Consider the following 19,856-nt stretch of genomic DNA (forward strand, 5'->3'; position numbering starts at 1 on the left):
GATCAGACGAGATTTTCAGGAGTGTAGTCGTTTGTCCCACTTGGCACTCGTAACACCAAGGTGAAAGACCTCTGCTCTTGGCGTCGGGAGGACTCAGGAGAGCAGAGAAAAGCGGGAATGCTCACTGATGTGTGAGAGGCAAAGACGCATGATGAAATGTTTTCACCAGGACTCTTTCAAAAGAGCCAGTTTGGGTCATAAGGAAAGGTGACCTTTGAATTGGAAATGGAGCATTTTTGCTTTCTGTGCTAGGCAGCTCAATTTAAATGTTTTCCCTCTTATTGATTGTCGGTTGTTCTGTGGAGAAGCATCAAGGTTCTCCAGCCAGAAAACCTGGGTTTCTCTCCTGGCTGGCTGTTTGTTACACATGTCATTCTTTGGGCAAGTTACTGATTGTGTCTAAGTCTTTATTTCCTCATTGGGCCTTAGGGAATTTCAACAGCTACCTCACTGGATTACTTGAACACTGGATGTTATGATATTTAGGACAATGTTTATCAGACAGAATATCGCAAAAACAACAATAATAATAATGTTGGTTGCCTTCAGGTCATGCTCTTCAAGGCCAGCTGTTCTCTTGTATGAAAAGAAAGTTCTGATTTTGTGTTTCTTCACCTAACAATTACTTAAGTGCCTATGGGCTAGATATTAGGAGCACAGTGATAAGGAGCTCACAGTTCAAGGAGGCAGGAAACAAGGTTAGTAATGTGTAGGTGCCGTTACACAAGACTTTGGGGGAAGTTAAACAGAACGCCAGCACTTCTCTTGGGAGTGCTCTGAGGGTTAAAGAAGTTTCTTGGAGAACTGAGTTTCGACTTGTCAGATGGACACTAGAGGAAATCTGTGCACAGAGAGAGCGGTGTGCACATCCCAGAAGGCTGCATCGGAAGTGACTCACGGTCAGTTTCAGGTGCTGGCTTGGGAGGAGTGGGTGGTGGCCACCACAGGGATGAGGCTAGGAAGCCAGGAACTGAGCCTGAAGGGCCAGGTGTGCCAGCATAGGTATAATTTTTTTTAATGCTTTATTTTTTTAATGGCACAATTGCTATTATTTATTTGTGTGTTTGGGTTTTTTTAATTTTTTTTTTATGTTTTGTTGCTGTGTGCAGGCTTTCTCTAGTTGCAGCTCGCAGGGGCTACTCTCTATTTGTAGTGTGTAGACTTATGACTGCAGGGCCTCCTCTTGTTGTGGTTCACAGGCTCTAGGCACACAGACTTCAGTAGTTGTGGGCAGGGGCTTAATTGCTCCACAGCATGTGGGATCTTCCCGGACCAGGGATCGAACTCATGTCCCCTGCATTGACAGGTAGATTCCCACCCGCTGCTCCACCAGGGAAGTCCCAGAATAGATATATTTTTATTCTTGCTGTAGTTTGTTTAAAATAGAGTGTTGAGATATGCCTTACTTTCAGGTGTCCACATTCCTACAAGGGTACCTGTGCAGTGAGATTTTATGAAATAAATCAGATTTAACTTCTTTGATATTTCTGTTATGCAGACGGACATATCATCCTTTTACAAACTCCTTACCTAAAGGAAGAAAAGAACACGAACACACTATAGAGAGCTAGCTCGCTACCCTTGCACATGTGGGTAACCTGCAGGACTGCTTCTGCTATCGGAATATTTCAACTGCAAGCGTCAGGGGCCACAGCATCCTAGCATCTTGGGCCAGAAATCACACTGTTCTTTTTGGGAAGGAGGGGAAAGGCAAGGTGAGGGAAAGAGGGTTTTGTTTGTTTTTGTTTTTGTTTTTTGCATTCTAGTGAAGAGAGAGAGAAAACTAAACAATGTTATCAAGATCATACTTCTAATATGTATTTTATCATTAAACAACGGCATTTGAAGCTTTTCTGTCCTATCAGAATTTGAGTATGACAGTTTTTGCATTTCCCAAAGAGTGCATTGGGCTTCCCTGGTGGCGCAGATGGTAAAGAATCTGCCCAAAATGCAGGAGACCTGTGTTCACTCCCTGGGTTGGGAAGATCCCCTGGAGAAGGAAATGGCAACCCACTCCAGTATTCTTGCCTAGAGAATTCCATGGACAGAGTAGCCTGGCTGGCTACAGTCCATGGGGTTGCACATTATCGAACACGACTGAGTGACTAACACTTCAAAGAGTCCATTGTCCCTATCCAATCTCCACTTATGCAAAACATGTCTGTCAGTGTGGGCAATGACCCTGCTGCTCCCACTCTTTTTAGACTTTACATAAATGACTCGGGCAATAAGTCATTTTCCCATGGATGGTCTTTAAATAAATGACTCGGGCAGTAAGTCATTTTTCCATGCATGGTCTGTGTTGCCTGGAAGACTGGCAGTCCTTGCCAGGCTACGGCTGAACCTACCTGAATTATTTGGGAAACGCTCCCTGATGGCTCAGATGGTAAAGCATCTGTCTACAATGTGGGAGACCTGGGTTCGATCCCTGGGTTGGGAAGATCTCCTGGAAAAGGAAATGGCAATCCACTCCAGGACTATTGGCTGGAAAATCCCATGGACAGAGAAGCCTGGTAGGCTACAGTCCATGGGGTCTCAAAGACTCGGACACAACTGAGCGACTTCGCTATTCACTATAAGGCCACAATAATCTGCTTCCTTAGACTATAACATTTAAACATATTACCATATGTAAGATAGATAGCCAATGGGAATTTGCTGTATGGCTCAGGAAACCCAAACAAGGGCTCTATATCAACCTAGAGGAATGGGATGGACAGGGAAATGGGAGGGCGCTTCAAAAGGGAGGGGATATATGTATACCTATGGCTGATTCATGTTGAGGTTTGACAGAAAACAGCAAAATTCTGTAAAGCAATTACCTTTCAATAAAAAATGAATGAATTAATTTTTTTAAAATGGTGTGAAATTGTTTGGAATCAGGGAGCCCAGGTCTGGAACTTGTACATATAAATAGAACCTAGAGAGCGATATGCTAAAGGGAAATGGTTGGGTTAAAGTTGAAAAAACAACTTTATGGATTTCCTCTGTGAGAACTAATACTTAAGACTGTCAAAGGCTCAATACAAAATACTGGACGTTTCATGAAAGTTTGAATTCATGAATAAATCTTTAGCATGTATTTCAATTGTGAAGGAAATTTTTTGGAGCAGCTAAAATTTTTATTGGCTATTAATGGATGGAGTTAAATTTCAAGTACCTTTTAGATTCTCAAAATTTGCATTTATGCCAGAAAGCCCACTTTGGCTGATGGTTTTACATACTAGCATTGCATATCAAGGGCAAGGTCACAGGTTAGCTTTGCAAATTCTCGGCATCAATCTACCATATGCTTTCTACACCTTTCTATGTTTCACAATATATTTTAGTTGGTTCTTTCCTTCTCTGGTTATCAGGTTTTAACATGCCTGACAGCGAGCGCTTGATCTTGCCGTCTGCACATCTTGTCTGTGCTCAGTCAGGGTCTTGGCCTAGTGCATGCCTTCTGCAGAGCACTGTGTGCACCATGAGTAGGCACAGCTGGGCAGGAGATGGCAGAGTCGCCAGTCTCCAGGTTCTTCCCCTTGAGACAAGCGCCAGATTCTTCCCTTCACCCTTGTGTGTTTGCTGTCCTCCCTTCTCTCCACATGGCTTTCCGCCCTGGGAGACTGACTTCTGTGGGTTCAGCTAAAGGAAAACCTGGGGTACGGTTGGAGGGGATCACTGCCCTTCTCAAAGCAGTTTTCTCTACATGACATTCATAAGTGACCTGGTACCTCCTCCCTCCCCTCACCCATGCTGGCCTGGGCAACAGCCCCCCACCCATTTGCATGGCCCCAACATACGTCCTATCCGTTCCGGTCTCTCCATGATACCCTATGTTCTGCTCATACCTTTGTAAATAGTCACTGTGTTAAATCCTCCTTGAATATCCTAATTAGAGTGTGCCATTCCACTCCATGGGACTTCAACTGATAAAAGACAGTTACAGCTATTCAAAAAGAAGCCACCGTTCGTGACAAGGTAATGATTGCTTTCTGAAAACCTTCTCCATAATGGTTGTGAGTCTAGAATCCTACCTAATCTGTTCCACCACATATCCTGGTGCTTCCTTATCTGCCTGTTGCCTCAGTTGGATCATAGCTTCTTCCTTCCCAGGCTCCACTCTTATCTGTTTCTGTATTATTCCCCGCTTTTGGACTTTTAGAATTATTTCTTTTAGATAGAGCTTCATGCATGAGGTTAGAGAATATGAATTTTGTATTTTCAATGGATATTGTGGTCTTGGAGTGGAGGAAAGAAATGTATCTTAAAAAAGCTAAATGACCTGTTACTATAGAACTCTCAAAACGTTGGTATCCTCCTGACCTCCAAGACAGCAGCCTGGTAGCCAGCACTTCTTAAACTTATGTGGCCAGGGAACCCTTGTTATCTAAGCACATGGTGGGCTCCTCAGGTCACAGTTTGGAAAATCTTGCTCTTTAAAATCCATCCTTTTCCACCTCCATAAATATTTATTGAACAAATATTGACAAAACTGGTCAGAACTCTCAGAGAAGGGACATGGAAGACAGGATCCGTCAGCCTTTGCTTTTCATCCATCAGCGCTTGTTGTGTCAGAATCTTGCAGGATGTGTGTGGTGGGTGGGAGGTGACCCGCACTTCCTGCGAGATTTAGTTTGAGGGACTGATTGATGGCGCTTGGATTTCAAATCAGAGGTCTTCCCCCAGCCCTTAAGCCCAGATGATTTGTGGATGTAGTTTCTCCTCTGGGCTTTCTGTGTTTCCTGAACCAGCTGGGGGTGGAAGAGAAGTGGGAGAGAAGGTAGAGAAGAGTGATTATCAGATGCTTGCAATGTGCTGGTAAATTTAGTTCATCTGCTTTCTTTAAGGAGATCACAGTCTAGTGGGAAGAAAAAGACGTTAGAATAATTAAGGCAGTATTATAGAGCATAACATAAAACTATGAAGATCTTGTACCCTGGTTTCTCTAAGAATATGTATATTTATTTATTTGGCTGTGCTGGGTCTTAGTTGCAGTATACAGTATATTTAGTTGTGCCATGCAGACTCTTAGCTGTGGCGTGAGGGATCTAGTTCCCTGACCAGGGATGGAACCTGAGCCCCCTGCGCTGGGAGCATCGCGTTTTAGCCACTTTAGCTGGAACACCAGCAAAGTCCTCACCCTGGTTTTTTTAGTGGTACCTCATTGTTCTACTTTGATAAGCCCTATAATTGTCAGCATTTGACTTCATATTTTACTATAGAGTAAGTTTAAGGCCAGGAAATATCCACCTACCTGCATATTTTACATATGAAACAGATTTTTGTAAGTAGCCATCATCATCTACTAAGAAGGTGAGAGAGTGTGGAGGAGGAGAGTGAGCAGATAAGTCAGAGAAATCTTTCAATCTAATACTTCATATCCCTTTTTCTACTGATGAACGAATAGAAAGACTGGCTCATTTGGTTCACAATCTTCCTTTGCCTTGGCATCCAATTAGAGAAAATGGATTTTAAAAATCCAGCAGCAACTTCCAAGAAGATGGAGGAGACATATTTTTCCCTATTCCTCCTGCTAAGTACAGCTAGAAACACAGAACATTATTATAAAACAACCATAAGAATACTCGGAGAAGTGAAGAGAAGACAACCATGCCAAGGAACTTGGAATCCAAAGAAAGACATGGTGGTGAGTTCCTCATTTCTGTTTTGGCTTGTGGGGATTTTTGTTTTTCTGTAATTGAAGTATAGTTCATAATGTTGCGTATCAGATGTAGAGCAAAGTGATTTGGTCATGCATATGTATATACATGTATATATCCTTTTTCCATTACAGTTTATTACAGTATATTTAATATAGGTCCCTGTGCTAACAGCAGATCCTTGTTGTTTATTTTGTATATAGTAATGTGCATCTTCATCTCATATTCCGAATCTACCCTTCCCCTCCTTCCCCTTTGGTAACCATAAGTTTGTGTTCTATGTCTGAGTCTGTTGCTGTTTTGTACGTAAGTTCATTTGTACCGTTTTTACGATTTCACCTATAAGTGACATAATACTTGCCTTTCTCCGTCTGACTTACTTCCGTTAGTATGGTTTCTAGACCCATCTGTGTTGCTGTGGATGGCACTCTCTCTGCTTCTGGCTGAGTAATATCCTCTGTGTATAGGTTTACCACATATTCCTTATCCATTCAGCGCTCAGTGAACATTTGTTTTGCTTCCATGTCTCGGCTAAAAATCGCTGTGAACATCGGGGTGCATGCATCTTTTGATTTAGAGCTTTTGTCTTTCCTGGATGTATGACCAGGAGTAGGATTGCTGGGGGGTTCCCTGGTAGCTCAGCTGGTAAAGAATCCGCCTGCAATGCAGAAGACTCTGGTTCAATTCCTGAGTCAGGAAGATCCCCTGGAGGAGGAACCCACTCCAGTATTCTTGCCTGGAGAATCCCCATGGACAGAGGAGCCTGGTGCGCTGTATAGTCCATGGGTTGCAAAGAGTTGGACATGACTGAGCAACTAATCACAGCATAGCATGGGATTGCTGGATCATATGGTAACTATTTTTTAATTTTATTAAGGAACCTCCATACTGTTTTTCATAGTGACTGCAGCAATTTACATTCCCACCAACAGTGCAAGAGGATTCCCTTTTCTCCACACCCTCTCCAGCATTTATTACTTGTGGACTTTTTGATGATGCCCATTCTGGTGTGAGGTAATAACTCATTGTAGTTTTGATATGTATTTCATCAATAACTAATGATGTTGAGCATCTTTTCATGTGCTCCTTGACCATCTGTTTGTCTTCTTAGGAGAAATGTCTTTTTAGGTCTTTTGCCCATTTTTTGATTGGGTTGTTTGTTTTTTTTGTTATTGAGTTTTATTCACTGTTTGTATGTTTCAGAAATCAATTAAGCTCTTGTTGATTGCATGGTTTAATCAACCAGTAATATTGTTGGTTTTATTAGCTGTTTATATGTTTTGGAAATTAAGTTTTATTAGCTGTTTATATGTTTTGGAAATTAAGCTCTTGTTGGTTTCATGATTTAATCAACCAGTAATATTGTTGATTTTATTAGTTGTTTATATGTTTTGGAAATTAAGTTTTATTAGCTGTTTATATGTTTTGAAAATTAAGCTCTTGTTGGTTGCTTGGTTTAACCAACAAATAATAAAATTTGCAACCATATTGCATGGTTGCAGATATTTTATCCCACTCCATAAGTTATCTTTTCATTTTTTTTATGGTTTTCTTGGTTGAGCAAAGGCTGGTAAGTTTGATTAGGTTGCATTTGTTTAGTTTTGCTTTTATTTCTACTGCCTTGGGAGACTGACATAAGAAAACACTGCTATGATTTATGTCTGAAAATGTTTTGCCTATGTTCTCTTCCAGAAGTTTTATGATGTAATGTCTTATATTTAAGTCTTTAAGGCATTTTGAGTTTATTTTTGTGTATGGTGTGAGGGTGTATTCTAACTTCATTAACTGCAGCTCTTAGCTTTTGTAATACCACTTACTAAGGGACTATCTTTTTCCCACTTTACATTCTTGCCTCTTTTGTTGAAGATTAATTGAACTTAGGTGTGTGGATTTATTTCTGGACTGTCTACTCTGTTCCATAGATTTGCTTTGTTCTTTTTCCTCAGGATTGCTTTGGCAATTCTGGGCCTTGTGTGGTTCCAAATAAATTTTAGAATTATTTGTTTCAGTTCTATAAAAAAATGTCATGGGTAATTTGATAGGGATCACATTAAATCTGTAGAGTTCTTTGGATAGTATGGCCATTTTAACTACATATATTATTTCTTCCAGTCCAAGAGCATGATTATTTTTCCATTTTCTTGATTCATATTTGATTTCCTTTATCAATGTTTTACAGTTCTCAGTGTATGAGTCTTTTACATCCTTGGTTAGATTTGTTCCTAGATATTTTTTTAATGGGATTTTAATGGGAGTGTTTTTTTTTCTCTCTTTCTCTCGTAGTTCATATCACTGTAAAGAAATACAACCGATTTCTGCATATTAATCTTGAATCTGCTATCTTAATGAATTCATTTATCAGTTCTAATATTTTTCATGTAGAGTCTTTAGAGTTTTCTATATAGAGCATCATATCATCTGTATGCTATGATAATTTTACCTCTTCCTTCCAATTTTGATATCTTTTATTTCTTTTTTTTTTTTGTCTGATATTTCTGTCTTGTTTTGCTTTTTCTTGCCTTATATATGTCAGCTTGGAGCTGAAGAAGATGAAAACCCAGAAATGCCAGTGTGTACAGACAAAAAGCCCCAGTAAAAGCCAGCTCTCTAGCCAAAGGACCAGGAAAGGGGCAGCCCAGCAAAATAGAAAGTGTGTAGACAGCAGCCTCTACTCTAGCCAGACGTCACAGGAAAAACTATGGCATTCTCCAGACCCATGCCTGGAAAGACTGAGTGGCAAGCCTTGACTTCCACCCTCACGAGGCTATAACAAGTGCACCCCAGCTTCACTGCCTGCCAGTAGGGAGCCGACTTTTCATCCCTACCTAGCAGTGATGAGGCACCTTCTCCTGTCCCCTCTGGGATTTGAGAAGAGGTGGCCTAGTGGAGGCTCAGGACTTTCATGTTGACAGTAACAAGGCTACCTCCCCATGGCAGTGTCAGTAGAGACCACGTGGAGAGCTGTAACAATGCACTCCGTCTCTGCCAAGCCAGGAGGGTATCAGTGCAGGCCTAGTGGGGGGTCAGCCCCCGCTGCCTCTGCTCTGCAGCAACAAGGAGCCCCTCCCACCTCAGTGTCAGTGGAAACCAACTGAAGAATGACACCCTCTCCCTGGTGGGGCACTGTCCTCAAATCAAGGAGAACAAAAGGTTTCAGTAAGGTCTGGAATCTCACAACAGAATACCTCAGATGTCCAGGTTTCAATGGAATATCACTCAACAGACCAATTTCCCTTATCAATTTCGATACATAAATAAAACATATCACCACTGGGAAAGCTAAGAAAAGTATACAGCGAGTTCTCTGTATTTGTCTTACAACCATACATGAATCTATAAGCATCTCAAAATTAAAAGTTTTAAAGTAGCAAAAGAGTGAGATAAAGAGAGTTGTAGATTCTACCGAATGTTAGTAGAGTTCCAGAAATATTGCACAGATGACTGCAAACCCATATTACTTTGCTTTGGTATATTTCTGAATGTCTCACAATACTCTCTAACATGATTGAAGAACCCTTAAGATGCCACAATTTTAGGGCTAGGAAATAGTGCTGTGAGTCACTGAGAACTAAGATCAAATGCAAACTTAATGTTATTGTTCTTCTTTGTTATGTTATCCATAGGTATTTTAGTATGATATGAGCAAATATTTTTAATCTGTTATGAAGTATAATATTTTAAAAATGTGCAGTTTTAGAATAAACTTAAGAGTCAACATTAATGACCCAAAGCACAGTGACCCTAGCTGGGGCTTATTCATTCACTCTCCAACCTTGACACCCTGCACCCCTTCCTGTCTACCCAACTGTTACCATAATCCTCACAGGGCACAGAATTCCACGAGGCAATGTGACCTGGGCATTCTCAATGTGCCATTACTCTATCCTGGAGGAAATGATATGACATTGGTGATCAGCAATGATGCTTCTTCCCAACTGCTTTAATTTTAACTTCTGTCATACCTTTGCAAGTCTACCCTGGTTTAAGAGGGTGTAAGGAAGAGTTCAGTCTTCCGAGGTGGCACAGTGGTAAAGAATCCGCCTCCCAGTGCAGCATACATAAGAGATGTGGGTTAGATCTCTAAATGACAACACACTCCAGTATTCTTGCCTGGATAATTCCACAGCAAAAGGAGCCTGTCTGGCTACAGTTCATGGGGTCCCAAAGAGTTGGGCACAATTGAACATACACACAATAGGCAAGGAAGAGATCATTGGAAATATCCATTAAAGCCAGTTACATTGGAAATCAGCATTACCCTCATCCTTAACATCTTAAAAATGCCTTCCAAAGTGCTGGGGCCAAGTTAGATGAATTTTATAATGAGCAAAGGAAAGTAAGACCAAAAGGGAAGGATTTTTAGGAGATAAGAGGTCAGAGGTGGAGAGGATTTTTGTTTTTCAAGCAGATAAGAAGGTTTTTGAAAAGAATTTTGGGAGAAAATTGTAAGATTGAACATGGTTTGAAAGCAGTGAAGACAAGAGAAATTATGATCTGTCAACCTGGAGAGGAAGATGGAAGATTTAAGCAGAGGTATCGGTGGCAGGAAATTTGGAAACAGAATGTAGTGAAGTGCGAAACTGTTAGTCGCTCAGTTGTGTCCAACTCTTTGTGACCCCATGGACTGTAGCCTTCCAGGCTCCTCTGTCCATGGAATTCTCCAGGCAAGAATACTGGAGTGGGTAGCCTATCCCTTCTCAAGGGGATCTTCCTGACCCAGGAATCAAGCAGGGGTCTCCTGCATAGCAGGCAGGTTGTTTAACAGCTGAGCTACTAGTGAAGCACCAGTGAAGTGTGGTGACATGTAAATAACATCTAACAGTCTATCTTCAGAGATGAAAAGTCAGAGAATTGTTCTCCACAGATACAACATAGTGGGAGAAACACTGCAGAGAATATTACCGTCAAGCTGAAGGTCCACTGCACAGAGACCCAATTCCATCATGCTCTCTGCAGAGAAAACTGTCGCAAATTAATACACATGTAAATATAATATAAGACAGATAAAATAGTATATTCTATTATTACAATGTAATATTATATAAAATATACAAAATATTAAGTAGTTTAAAATACTTTGGTAAATGGAGTTTGTTCTTCCCTTTGGCTCTTAGTTATAAGACATTCTTTTTTACATGTAAATCTTTTATGCTACAGCTTAAAGGTATGGATCTATTCAGTACACATTTAATGACCTTCAAGTGCTGTGGGGACAGATACAGAGATAGGCATGACTCTGCTGGCACAAGTCTTCCCCAGGGAGTCCTAATTCCATTCACTTTTTAGGAACTGCAATTTCCTCACTTTTAAACTGAGAATAATACCACCTCACTTGTTTACCTTGAATGTGCTTCTTCTTTTGAGATTTGAATGAAGTGATACCTGTGTATGATGGCTTCATAATTTTATAAAACACTATAGAGATCTGATTTTTGTATTGATATCTTCTCAGTTCATTTTGAGGCAGGAGCTGAGACCTGTTTTTCTTTATGTCCTCAAATGCTTGCACAAGGTCTGGTACTTAGTAAGTATGGGTAGCAAATGTTGGCTACCTCATTGAATAAAGCAGAGAAAAATACCTTTTTTTCCTTGGGTCTGATGTATTACTGAGGTGACAATAAACAGCAAGCATAGTCATTTCATACATTATATAGTACACTAGGTGTGGGAAGTGGTGTGGGAAGAAAAACTGAAGTAGAGTAAAGGGGAACTGGGGGTCCTGGGAGTAGAGATGCGGTTTTTAAGCAGGTCAGGAGTGGTCTCATGGACAAGATGGGAATGGAGAGGAGGCGTGTAGGAGGTGAAGGTTGTAGCCATGTGAGTATTTGGGGGAAGAGACTTCGGGGCAGAGGGAGCAGCAAGCACAGACACCCTGAGGTGTAATTCTGTCCTGTTTGAGGAACATCCAAGAAGCCAGTGTGGCTGGCAAGGAGTGAGGGAGGGAGAGAGGTAGAAAATGAGGTCAGAAACATTGCAGAGAGGGCCAGCCACTGCAGGCCAAGGCTCCCAGTGGACTGGGGCCTCTGGGGAATTAGGGTTTGAGGTGTTACGTGATCGGAGCCACTTTTCAGAAGAATCACTGGCTTCTGCCTTGAGAATGAACAAAGGCAGGAGAGGAGGCAAAGACGGGAGCAGAGGAGACTGATGGAGCTACTGCGGTCATTGAGGTGAGAGATGAGAGCGGCTTGCACCATGCCGGTAGGACTGGGGAGAGACAGACGGTCAGACCCAGGTGGCGCAGTGATACAGTACCCACCTACCAATGCAAGAGACGCAGGAGACCCGGGTTCGATCTCTGGGTCAGGATGATCGATCCCCTGGAGGGGAAATGCAACCCACTCCAGTATTCTTGCCTGGAGACTCCCATGGACAGAGAAGCCTAGCAGGACCAATAGTCTAAGGGGTCTCAAAGAGTCGGACATGACTGAGCAACTGAGCATATGATTTGAAGCCAGAACCTATAAAATCTTCTCATGGAGTATGAGGTGGGGAAGAAAAAGAAGAATGCAGGATGACTCTATATTCTTGCTGGTTGGTTGGATGGCTGGAGGTGTCAACTGAGAAGGAGAGACACCTGTTGGAGAGGCCAGCTTAGGGGAAAGGTCAAGAGTCAAGGTTGGGCATGTTAAACATCCAAGTAGAGAGATCAAAATGCAGTTGTATATATAAGCCAGGAATTCAGGAAGGAAGTCTAGATTAGAAAAGAAATTGGACATTGTTGGAGACAGATAGTATTTAAAGCCATGAGACCGGCTGAGATTACAGAGGGAGTGAGTCTAGACAGAGGAGGTTCACGCGTCAGCCTCGGCGCACTGCAGTGTTGGTTGAGAGGCAGAAAGACGAGGCACAAACTGAAGGACATTGAGAAAGAGTGGCCAGTTAAGCAGAAGAAAATCCAAGAAATATGTGGTGACCTGGAATTCAAGTGAGGAAAATGTGTCAGGGAAGAGAGAAAGACAAATTTGTCAGCTGCTTGAATTTGTTAAGTCAGATAAGGACAAAAAATTGACCTTTGGATGTAGCACGGTAGAGGTTATCAGTGACCTAACCAGGGCAGTTTTGGGAGTGTGACAGGTCAAACTCCTGATGCGAGTGTGTTTCAGGGAGGACAGGAAGACAGGAAATGGAGAAAGAGACAGAACTCTTTTAGTAGCTTAGCTGCAAAGAGAAGGAGGGAAATGCAGGGGCAGTCAGGAAGAAAAGCGGGGTCAAGAGAGTGTTTTCTAAGATGAAGAAACGGGTGGTCCAGCAGGGACAGAAAAGTGGACAAGGCAGGAGAGAGAAGGAATAACGTCTGCTAAAGAACTCATTCCTGAGGGGCTGGGATCCAAAGCATAAAAGTACAGATGAAAGGACTGGTTGCATATAAGGGCATGGACAGTTCATTTGGAGAAGCTGGTTCATTTAGGGAAGGCAGGGTGCTGGGTGCAGATGCTGGTCAGTGGGTAGGTGTCACGGCAGGAGATCATGGCAGTTCCCTTCCAAACACAGTGACTTTTATCAGTGAAATAAGACGCATAGTACTTTAGCAGAATGGGAAGATGTACAATGACTGAAAGATATTTGAGGGAAAAGGAAGCATGAAGTAATGGTCTGACATAGTGGGAGAGTGAATAAGGAAACAGTTGCTATTGGGCAGCAGTGGATAAGACAGCAAAAACTCTGTTCTTATGAATCTTGCATCCCTCAGAATGGGCAATAAACAATAAGCATAGTAAATACATTAAATATATAGTACAGGGTCACTTAGTTTCATGGTGGGACAAGTCAAATGGTTTTGTGTCTTTCTTTAGCCATGCTCTGTTACATGCTGGAAGCTTGCAGTAGTTGGATGATTTAAATTAGCCAGAGTTGTACTTTTACCAAGAAACCTGATAAAGAGAGAAGGCAAGGGGTTGTGGACGTCTGCAAGATGAGTGGAAGACAGCACACCAAAATAGTGAGGAACAGTTAAAATACGCTAAGATCAGTGAATTGGAGGAAGAAGGTGTTTTAACCATCCAATACATTTGGCCCATCTTCTCCATCCCCACTGCCCTGCACTAGTTAATGTGGTGGCTAAGAACACTAGCAGGATCAGAATTCTGGCTCCATCAGTTATAAGATCTGTATTCTGTTTCACTTTAATTTTGTTTATCTCTGTCCAAAATGTATTGCTTTAATCACTATAGTTTCACAATAAAAGTCTTAATATCCAATAAGGCAAATCTCTGATGCAAAGAGCTGACTCACTGGAAAAGACCCCAATGCTGGGAAAGATTGAAGGCAGGAAGAGAAGGGGTTGACAGAGGATGAGAGGGTTGGATGGCATCACTGACTCAATGGACAAAAGTTTGAGCAAACTCCAGGAGATAGTAAAGGACAGGGAAGCCTGGCGAGCTGCAGTCCATGGGGTCATGAAGAGTCCAACACGACTTAGCAACTGAACAACAACAACAAAGGCAAATCTCTGAATAATTTTCCTAAATAAATGTGAAATAACTTTTCAGGAAAAAAAAGTTGAGAAAAGTTATCACTGGCTAAAGGAAGCACAGAGAGTTCTTTAGGTAAAAGGAAAATGATCCAAGATAGTGGCTCTGAGATGTAGGAAGAAATAAAGAGGAAGAAAAGGATAATACATGTATAGATAACTCTAAATGATAATGACTATAAAATAATTTCTCATAAGGGTCCTAAAATATAGAAAAAAATTAAAGTACTTGACAGTGAGTGAGTGAAAGTCTCTCAGTCGTGTCCTACTCTTTGAGACCCCATGGACTGTCCGTGGAATTCTCCAGGCCAGAATACTGGAGTGGGTAGCCTTTTCCTTCTCCAGGGGATCTTCCCAACCCAGGGATCAAACCCAGGTAGTAGTGTGTAAGTAGGAGGTGGATAAATGAGGTTGAGAATTTTAAAGTCCTTGCATTGGCCTGGAAGACAAAAAAGTACCACTGTTTAGTCAAAGACAGGTCATAATCTCTAAGAAAGAGTTAACTGTTAAATAGAAAATGAAATATGTACTTATTAAATCAAGAGAAAAGAACCAAAGAATAAAAATAATCCCCAAAAAGCAATAATTAAGATTTAAAAAGAAAAATAACTAATGGAACATGTAGAATAAGTAAGACGGAGGGAAGGACATTAACTCTGCATCAATGAGAACAAAGCAGGATTCTCTCAATATCCTACCAACAAAAGAAAGTTGAGATTTCTCACAGCCTGAGTGTCATGGAGAACTCTCCAATTTATCACAGTGGCTTAAATACTGTTTTTTAATGACTAACCGGATGGATGCACCAGGTAAGGTTGTTTTATTGTTATTAGATAAATGTAAAAGTAGCCCTTGGAATGGGCTGTAACACAGGCAAATACATAAATACAGTCATTTGGGCAAGGCTTCTCTCTCCCCACACACAGGCCTCAGATGCAAGCCACATGTGATGAACACTTTTTATAGGGACAACTTTATGAACTGACTCTGACAGGGGAAAATGTCATATTCCTGTGTGTTGGTTTTTGTTTTTGTTTTTTTTAGTTCAGAAGCTTCCTACTTTCTCACGTGTCTACCTTTTCACTCCCCCAAGATGTCTTTTATAGAAACTTAAGAGGCTACCATCTCCTTCCAGGCCAGAGTTTTATAATGTTCTCCTGTCACCACCAAGCTTTCTTTCAGCTCAACAATTTCAGTTGCTTTAATTGTAGAGTATTTTTTTAAATAGTGATCTGACCACCTGTTAGACTTGTGAAGAAGAGGAATTCTGGTTGATCAAAGAAGAGAATCCTCTTGATTGTGGTAGATGGGCTAAGAAGAAAACACATTTTTAGGAAAACCTGTAAATAAATTCATTTCTAATAATTCTAGAACATGGCACAGTTTCAATCAACTCTAAGTCATCTCTTCAAGTCAGGTTCTGCCTAGCTCAAGCTGATATGCAGAGCGGGGTAGAGATAAGTGGCATACTTTATAGAGTGAGTGCTGGAGCTCCTGGCTCTTATCCCAGTCTCTCCTCATCAGCCTCTTCTGATCTTGTAACTATTAATACCTCTTATATGCCAGGCACTTTACACACATTATGTCTAATCCTAATAACACCTCAATTTTACGGTTTCCATAAAATCAAGAATTAAGTAAATTGCCTAAGGCCAAACAGTAAGTGACTGTAAGAGGTGAGAGTCCAAGGTCTGCCGACAGCACCTCCTCTTGTAGGATGCTCTTTGTTAATTTTCTCTGGGAACCCGAGAAAGCCACGGTATGGCTTCTGTGTTAACAAGACAGCAGGAGCAAGGACCAGCAGGCAACCCTGCCACCTGGTTGGGAAGAGGGGAAGCCATGTGTATGGAGTGTACTCTGGTTCAGGCTCAGTTCTAGCTGCTTCTACCTTCTTAGTTCATTTATTCCTCACAGTGGCCTAGTAAGGGGGGTGTTTACCCTCATGTTACCATATGAGGAAACCGAGGCTGAGAGAAGCGAGAAAGTGTCCAAGGTGACATAACTAGTGAGATAGGAAGCTCTGAGTTTGAATCCCACTGGCTTCAAAGCTATGATAACATGTTGCTCCCTGCTTTCGATTTTCCCTTTAAGAAGGAGTGTGGCGCGAGGTTCATGAAAAGGGATGAGAAAACCACACAGAGGATTCCCGAGAGCGTCCGGAGAAGTCCAGGATCAGAACAGGATTCCAGGAGAGGACACTGGAGACTGGACCCTGGTCCTGAGGATGTAGCCACAGGCGAGACTCGACCTCCCTGGGCTTCAGTTTCCTGTTGGAAAGGGAGTGGACGAGAAGCGGTTGAATTTGGCGATTTCTAAAGCGCCCTCCAGCCCTAAAGTTCTGGGCCTCTCCGTGTTAAAAAAGGCTTCCCTGGTGTTAAGAAGGCACCGACTGCATTATTCTAAGAGCTTAATGCGATGTTTTGGGGCGGCCCTGCCCTGTTCTCAGCATCCCCTGGGTTCGGTGCCCCCCGGAGAGCAGACCCGGGGATGCAGAAGCAGCGGGAGGCGAGCGTAGGGGTCCCTCAGCTGCCCCATCATTGGTGAGCAGTACAAACTGTCCCCGCAAGGCTTCAAAAAGAAAACTGCTCTGAAGGAGTGTGACAGTCACTCTGGAGGGCTCGAGGGGCCCGCAGGCCAGGCTTTCGGAACACCCAGCGGCACCAGGCTGGTCGCGGGGCTTATCGGCCGCAGCTGGCGCGGCGGGCCCGGGGCTGTTGGCTGGCCGGGGGTGGGCGGCAGCGGAGGGCGGCGCGCCGGGCGCCCGTCCCCGCGGGGTGTGCGGAGCGAGCCTGGCGGCTGGAGCGCCGCCTCTGCCCGGGGCCGTGGCCCCGGCGGCTTCAGTAGGCGTCTCTGGGGCCGGACCCTCTCGGGGGGGGGGCGGGGGGGGGGGGCGGGGGCGAGCAAAGTCCCAGGCCCCGCGGCCGCAGCCCCGGCGCGCCCAGCGGCTCGGCGGAGACAGGCGCAGCCCCGGCTGAGGGAAGGTGGGCTCCGCGCGGCGGGCAGCGTGGCATCCGCGCGGGCCTCCCGGTCCCCGCGACCAGTCTGCTGGCCCCGACCCCCCGGCGGGGTGGGAGGGGGGGTGTTGTGAGGAGGCTGGGCGACCTCCCCAAGCTGGGGCTGGTGCCCTTGCACCTGAGACTGGTTTCTCCCCAGGCTGAGATGGATCCAGAGGTGGGAAGGATCGCAACCTTCCGGATCACCGAGACCAGGGAGGACGGTTTTGAACTGGGCGTCCGCAGGTACATCACCCTCGGCCACCGTTTTTCAGCTTTTCTCGTTACACGCGAGTCAGCAGAGCCACATGTAGCCGAGGAAAGAAGCTGAGTGGAGGATGCCTTTGGCCTTTGTTTTGGAGTTTCCTTAGAGTCTTTTCTGTGGTTCTGACTTTACCCAAGGAATGTCACTGAGGCTTCTTTTGCAACAGGCTGGCTTTCCTGGTGGCTCAGTGGTAAAGAATCCCTCAGAGACGCCGGGATCCCTGGGTGGGGAAGATCCCTTTGAGACGGGCAAGGCAACCCACTCCTGTATTCTTCCCTGGAGAATCCCCATGGACAGAAGAGCCTGGTGGGCTACAGTCCTCTGGGTGGCAAAGAGTCGGACACGACTGAGCCAATAAACACCACCAGGAAAGAGAGCATGGTTTGAAAGCGCCCCCTTCCCTTTTTGCAGGGCCCTTCCATGAGCTTGTGTGGTATAACATTCCTTGCATTATGGAGCTCACGACTTTTCCAGAAAACTTTCCAGAAAACTTTCATAAGCATGGTCTGATCTTCCGGGCTTAAAGAGCATCAGACATCTGCTGTTGATGGTTGTGCTTTTTAAACAAGTGTAGAGAAGCAGGCAGCTCCTTCCTTCCACTCATTATTCCTCTTCCTCCTTTTACCCACCCTCCTCTCAGCTCTCCGGTTCCCTCTGTCTCCCCTCTGGGGGGTGAGGGGTGAGTTGGGGAGGGGAACCTTGAGCAGCCTGGGGCGGGTTACCTGCGCTTCCAAAGAAATTGTTGCTCCCACGGGAGGGGGAAACCTCTGCCTCTGTCTGCTTGCCTGTCTTTCTCCCTGTGCTGGCTCTTTGATTCCCGAGGGCCCTCGTCACTCTCACTTCTCCACCTTAGCAGGGGCATAAGCAATCAGTAAGTGGCAAGCTGTCTTTGTCCCTCTTTCACTTTGAGGACAGTGAATCATTTTTGCCTTCAGCCTCAAAATTTATGAGGCTGTTGTGGTCTCTGAGTTCATGCCAAGCCACCCAGAACTAATTGACCTGTGTCATCCAGTGATCACTCAGAGGGACACACTTATCAGGTTCTGTAGTGGGTCCTCAAGCTGCAAGTGGCCTGATTAGTTATCAGAGAACATGCCTATCTGGTGGTTAAACTGGGGCATTATTTTAGTCTGTTAATTTCTTCAAACATGATCTTGCTTTATTTCTTCTATGTACTGTGGTATTCATTCACAGAATATCTAGTTTGCCCTATAAAGTTGGAAAATCCATGGATGGTATTTTTTATTCTAGAAAAAGGTGGTTTTCATTCGCTGGCAGTTCAGGCTGGAATTGACTGTGAATCTATAAATAGATGGCATTTTCTCCAAGAAGTCTGTTTTGTGTTGCACTGGCTAAACATTGGTGAGTGTACAGAGGGGCTACCCCTGCAAAAGACACAGTGGCACAACAGAGCCCAAGGAAGTGCTCAGAAGTGGCGCTCACAGCCTTGTGACAGGAAGACAGTTCAAAGAGTATGAAAGACTAAGAAAAAGTTAAGATTATGAACTCAAGTGTAATGAGACACACTTTTATAAAAAATGGACCAAAACTTGTATGCTAAACGAAGTTCAGCTCACTTCAGTGGTCTAGGGAAAACTGAGTTCCATGGTCGTTCCGATCACGCAGTTTTGCCTGTCACATTCTTGTGAACACATTTCGTTGCAGATGTCAGTCCTTTGATTTTATAAAATGTTCCAGATAGTTTGGGATCAAGTCCTGTGAATAAAACTTTACCTGGAAATTTAAATGAATGCATTTAGGTAAAAAAAAGTCTGCTCTCCTACAGTTAGCTTTTATTTATTATTGAGAATAGATGTAAACAATACATATGCTGAATATGTAGCTGCTAGAATCTTGCAAGTAGTCTTTATATGGCATGGAATTAAAGCCCAAGATACATAAAAGAAAAATATTACATCAAATTCCATCTTCCTGCCTAAGGGGAGAACCAGACTGTATTTCATTCTATACCGAAGACTGAGGAAGCAACAGCATTTCCAACCTAAAACCAAATTAATAGCCTGTGGCTTCTGAGACAGATTATCACCAAAGGGCATCAGATATCCCAGACCCGGAAACCAGAGGCACTCTTGGGCTTTAAGTAATATCAAGTTAGATCTATGCAAATAATTGGTCATTTGTGAAAAAGAAGCATCCATAAACTCTTTTCCCAGGGGCACTTAGTCCTGCAAATAATTGTTAGCAGGTAATGAATGCTATGGGAACACGTTAATTAAGGCTAAAGAAATCAGGAGTGCAAAAAAGCAATTTTAAATAGGGTACTTAAGGTAGGTCATATTGAGAAGGCAATATTTAAGCAAGAACTTGAAAAAAAAATGAGAGAGCCCTGTGGCATATATGTACCACTCCCGGCAGAGGTAATGCAGGCCCCTCAGGGGGAGCGTGTTTGGAGGGTTCACAGGACAGCAGCAGCAGAGAGAGCTGGGTGACTGGGGCCGAGCTGGCAGGGGTGGGAGTGGGCA

General features: G+C 43.5%; 1 protein-coding gene and 1 long non-coding RNA gene across 2 annotated transcripts in view; both read left to right on the forward strand.

Moving 5' to 3' along the window:
* The window catches only part of LOC101122517 (phosphatidylcholine translocator ABCB4), a 387,444-nt gene that overhangs the window by 296,319 nt on the left and 71,269 nt on the right, over window positions 1-19,856 (forward strand).
* LOC132659672 (uncharacterized) lies at window positions 23-19,683 on the forward strand. Its single transcript, XR_009600341.1, has 3 exons — window positions 23-6,659; window positions 16,210-16,655; window positions 17,269-19,683. It is a non-coding gene; the product is annotated as an uncharacterized LOC132659672 (long non-coding RNA).

This window comes from Ovis aries, chromosome 4 (genome assembly GCF_016772045.2).
Source record: "Ovis aries strain OAR_USU_Benz2616 breed Rambouillet chromosome 4, ARS-UI_Ramb_v3.0, whole genome shotgun sequence".
Classification (NCBI taxonomy): domain Eukaryota; kingdom Metazoa; phylum Chordata; class Mammalia; order Artiodactyla; family Bovidae; genus Ovis; species Ovis aries.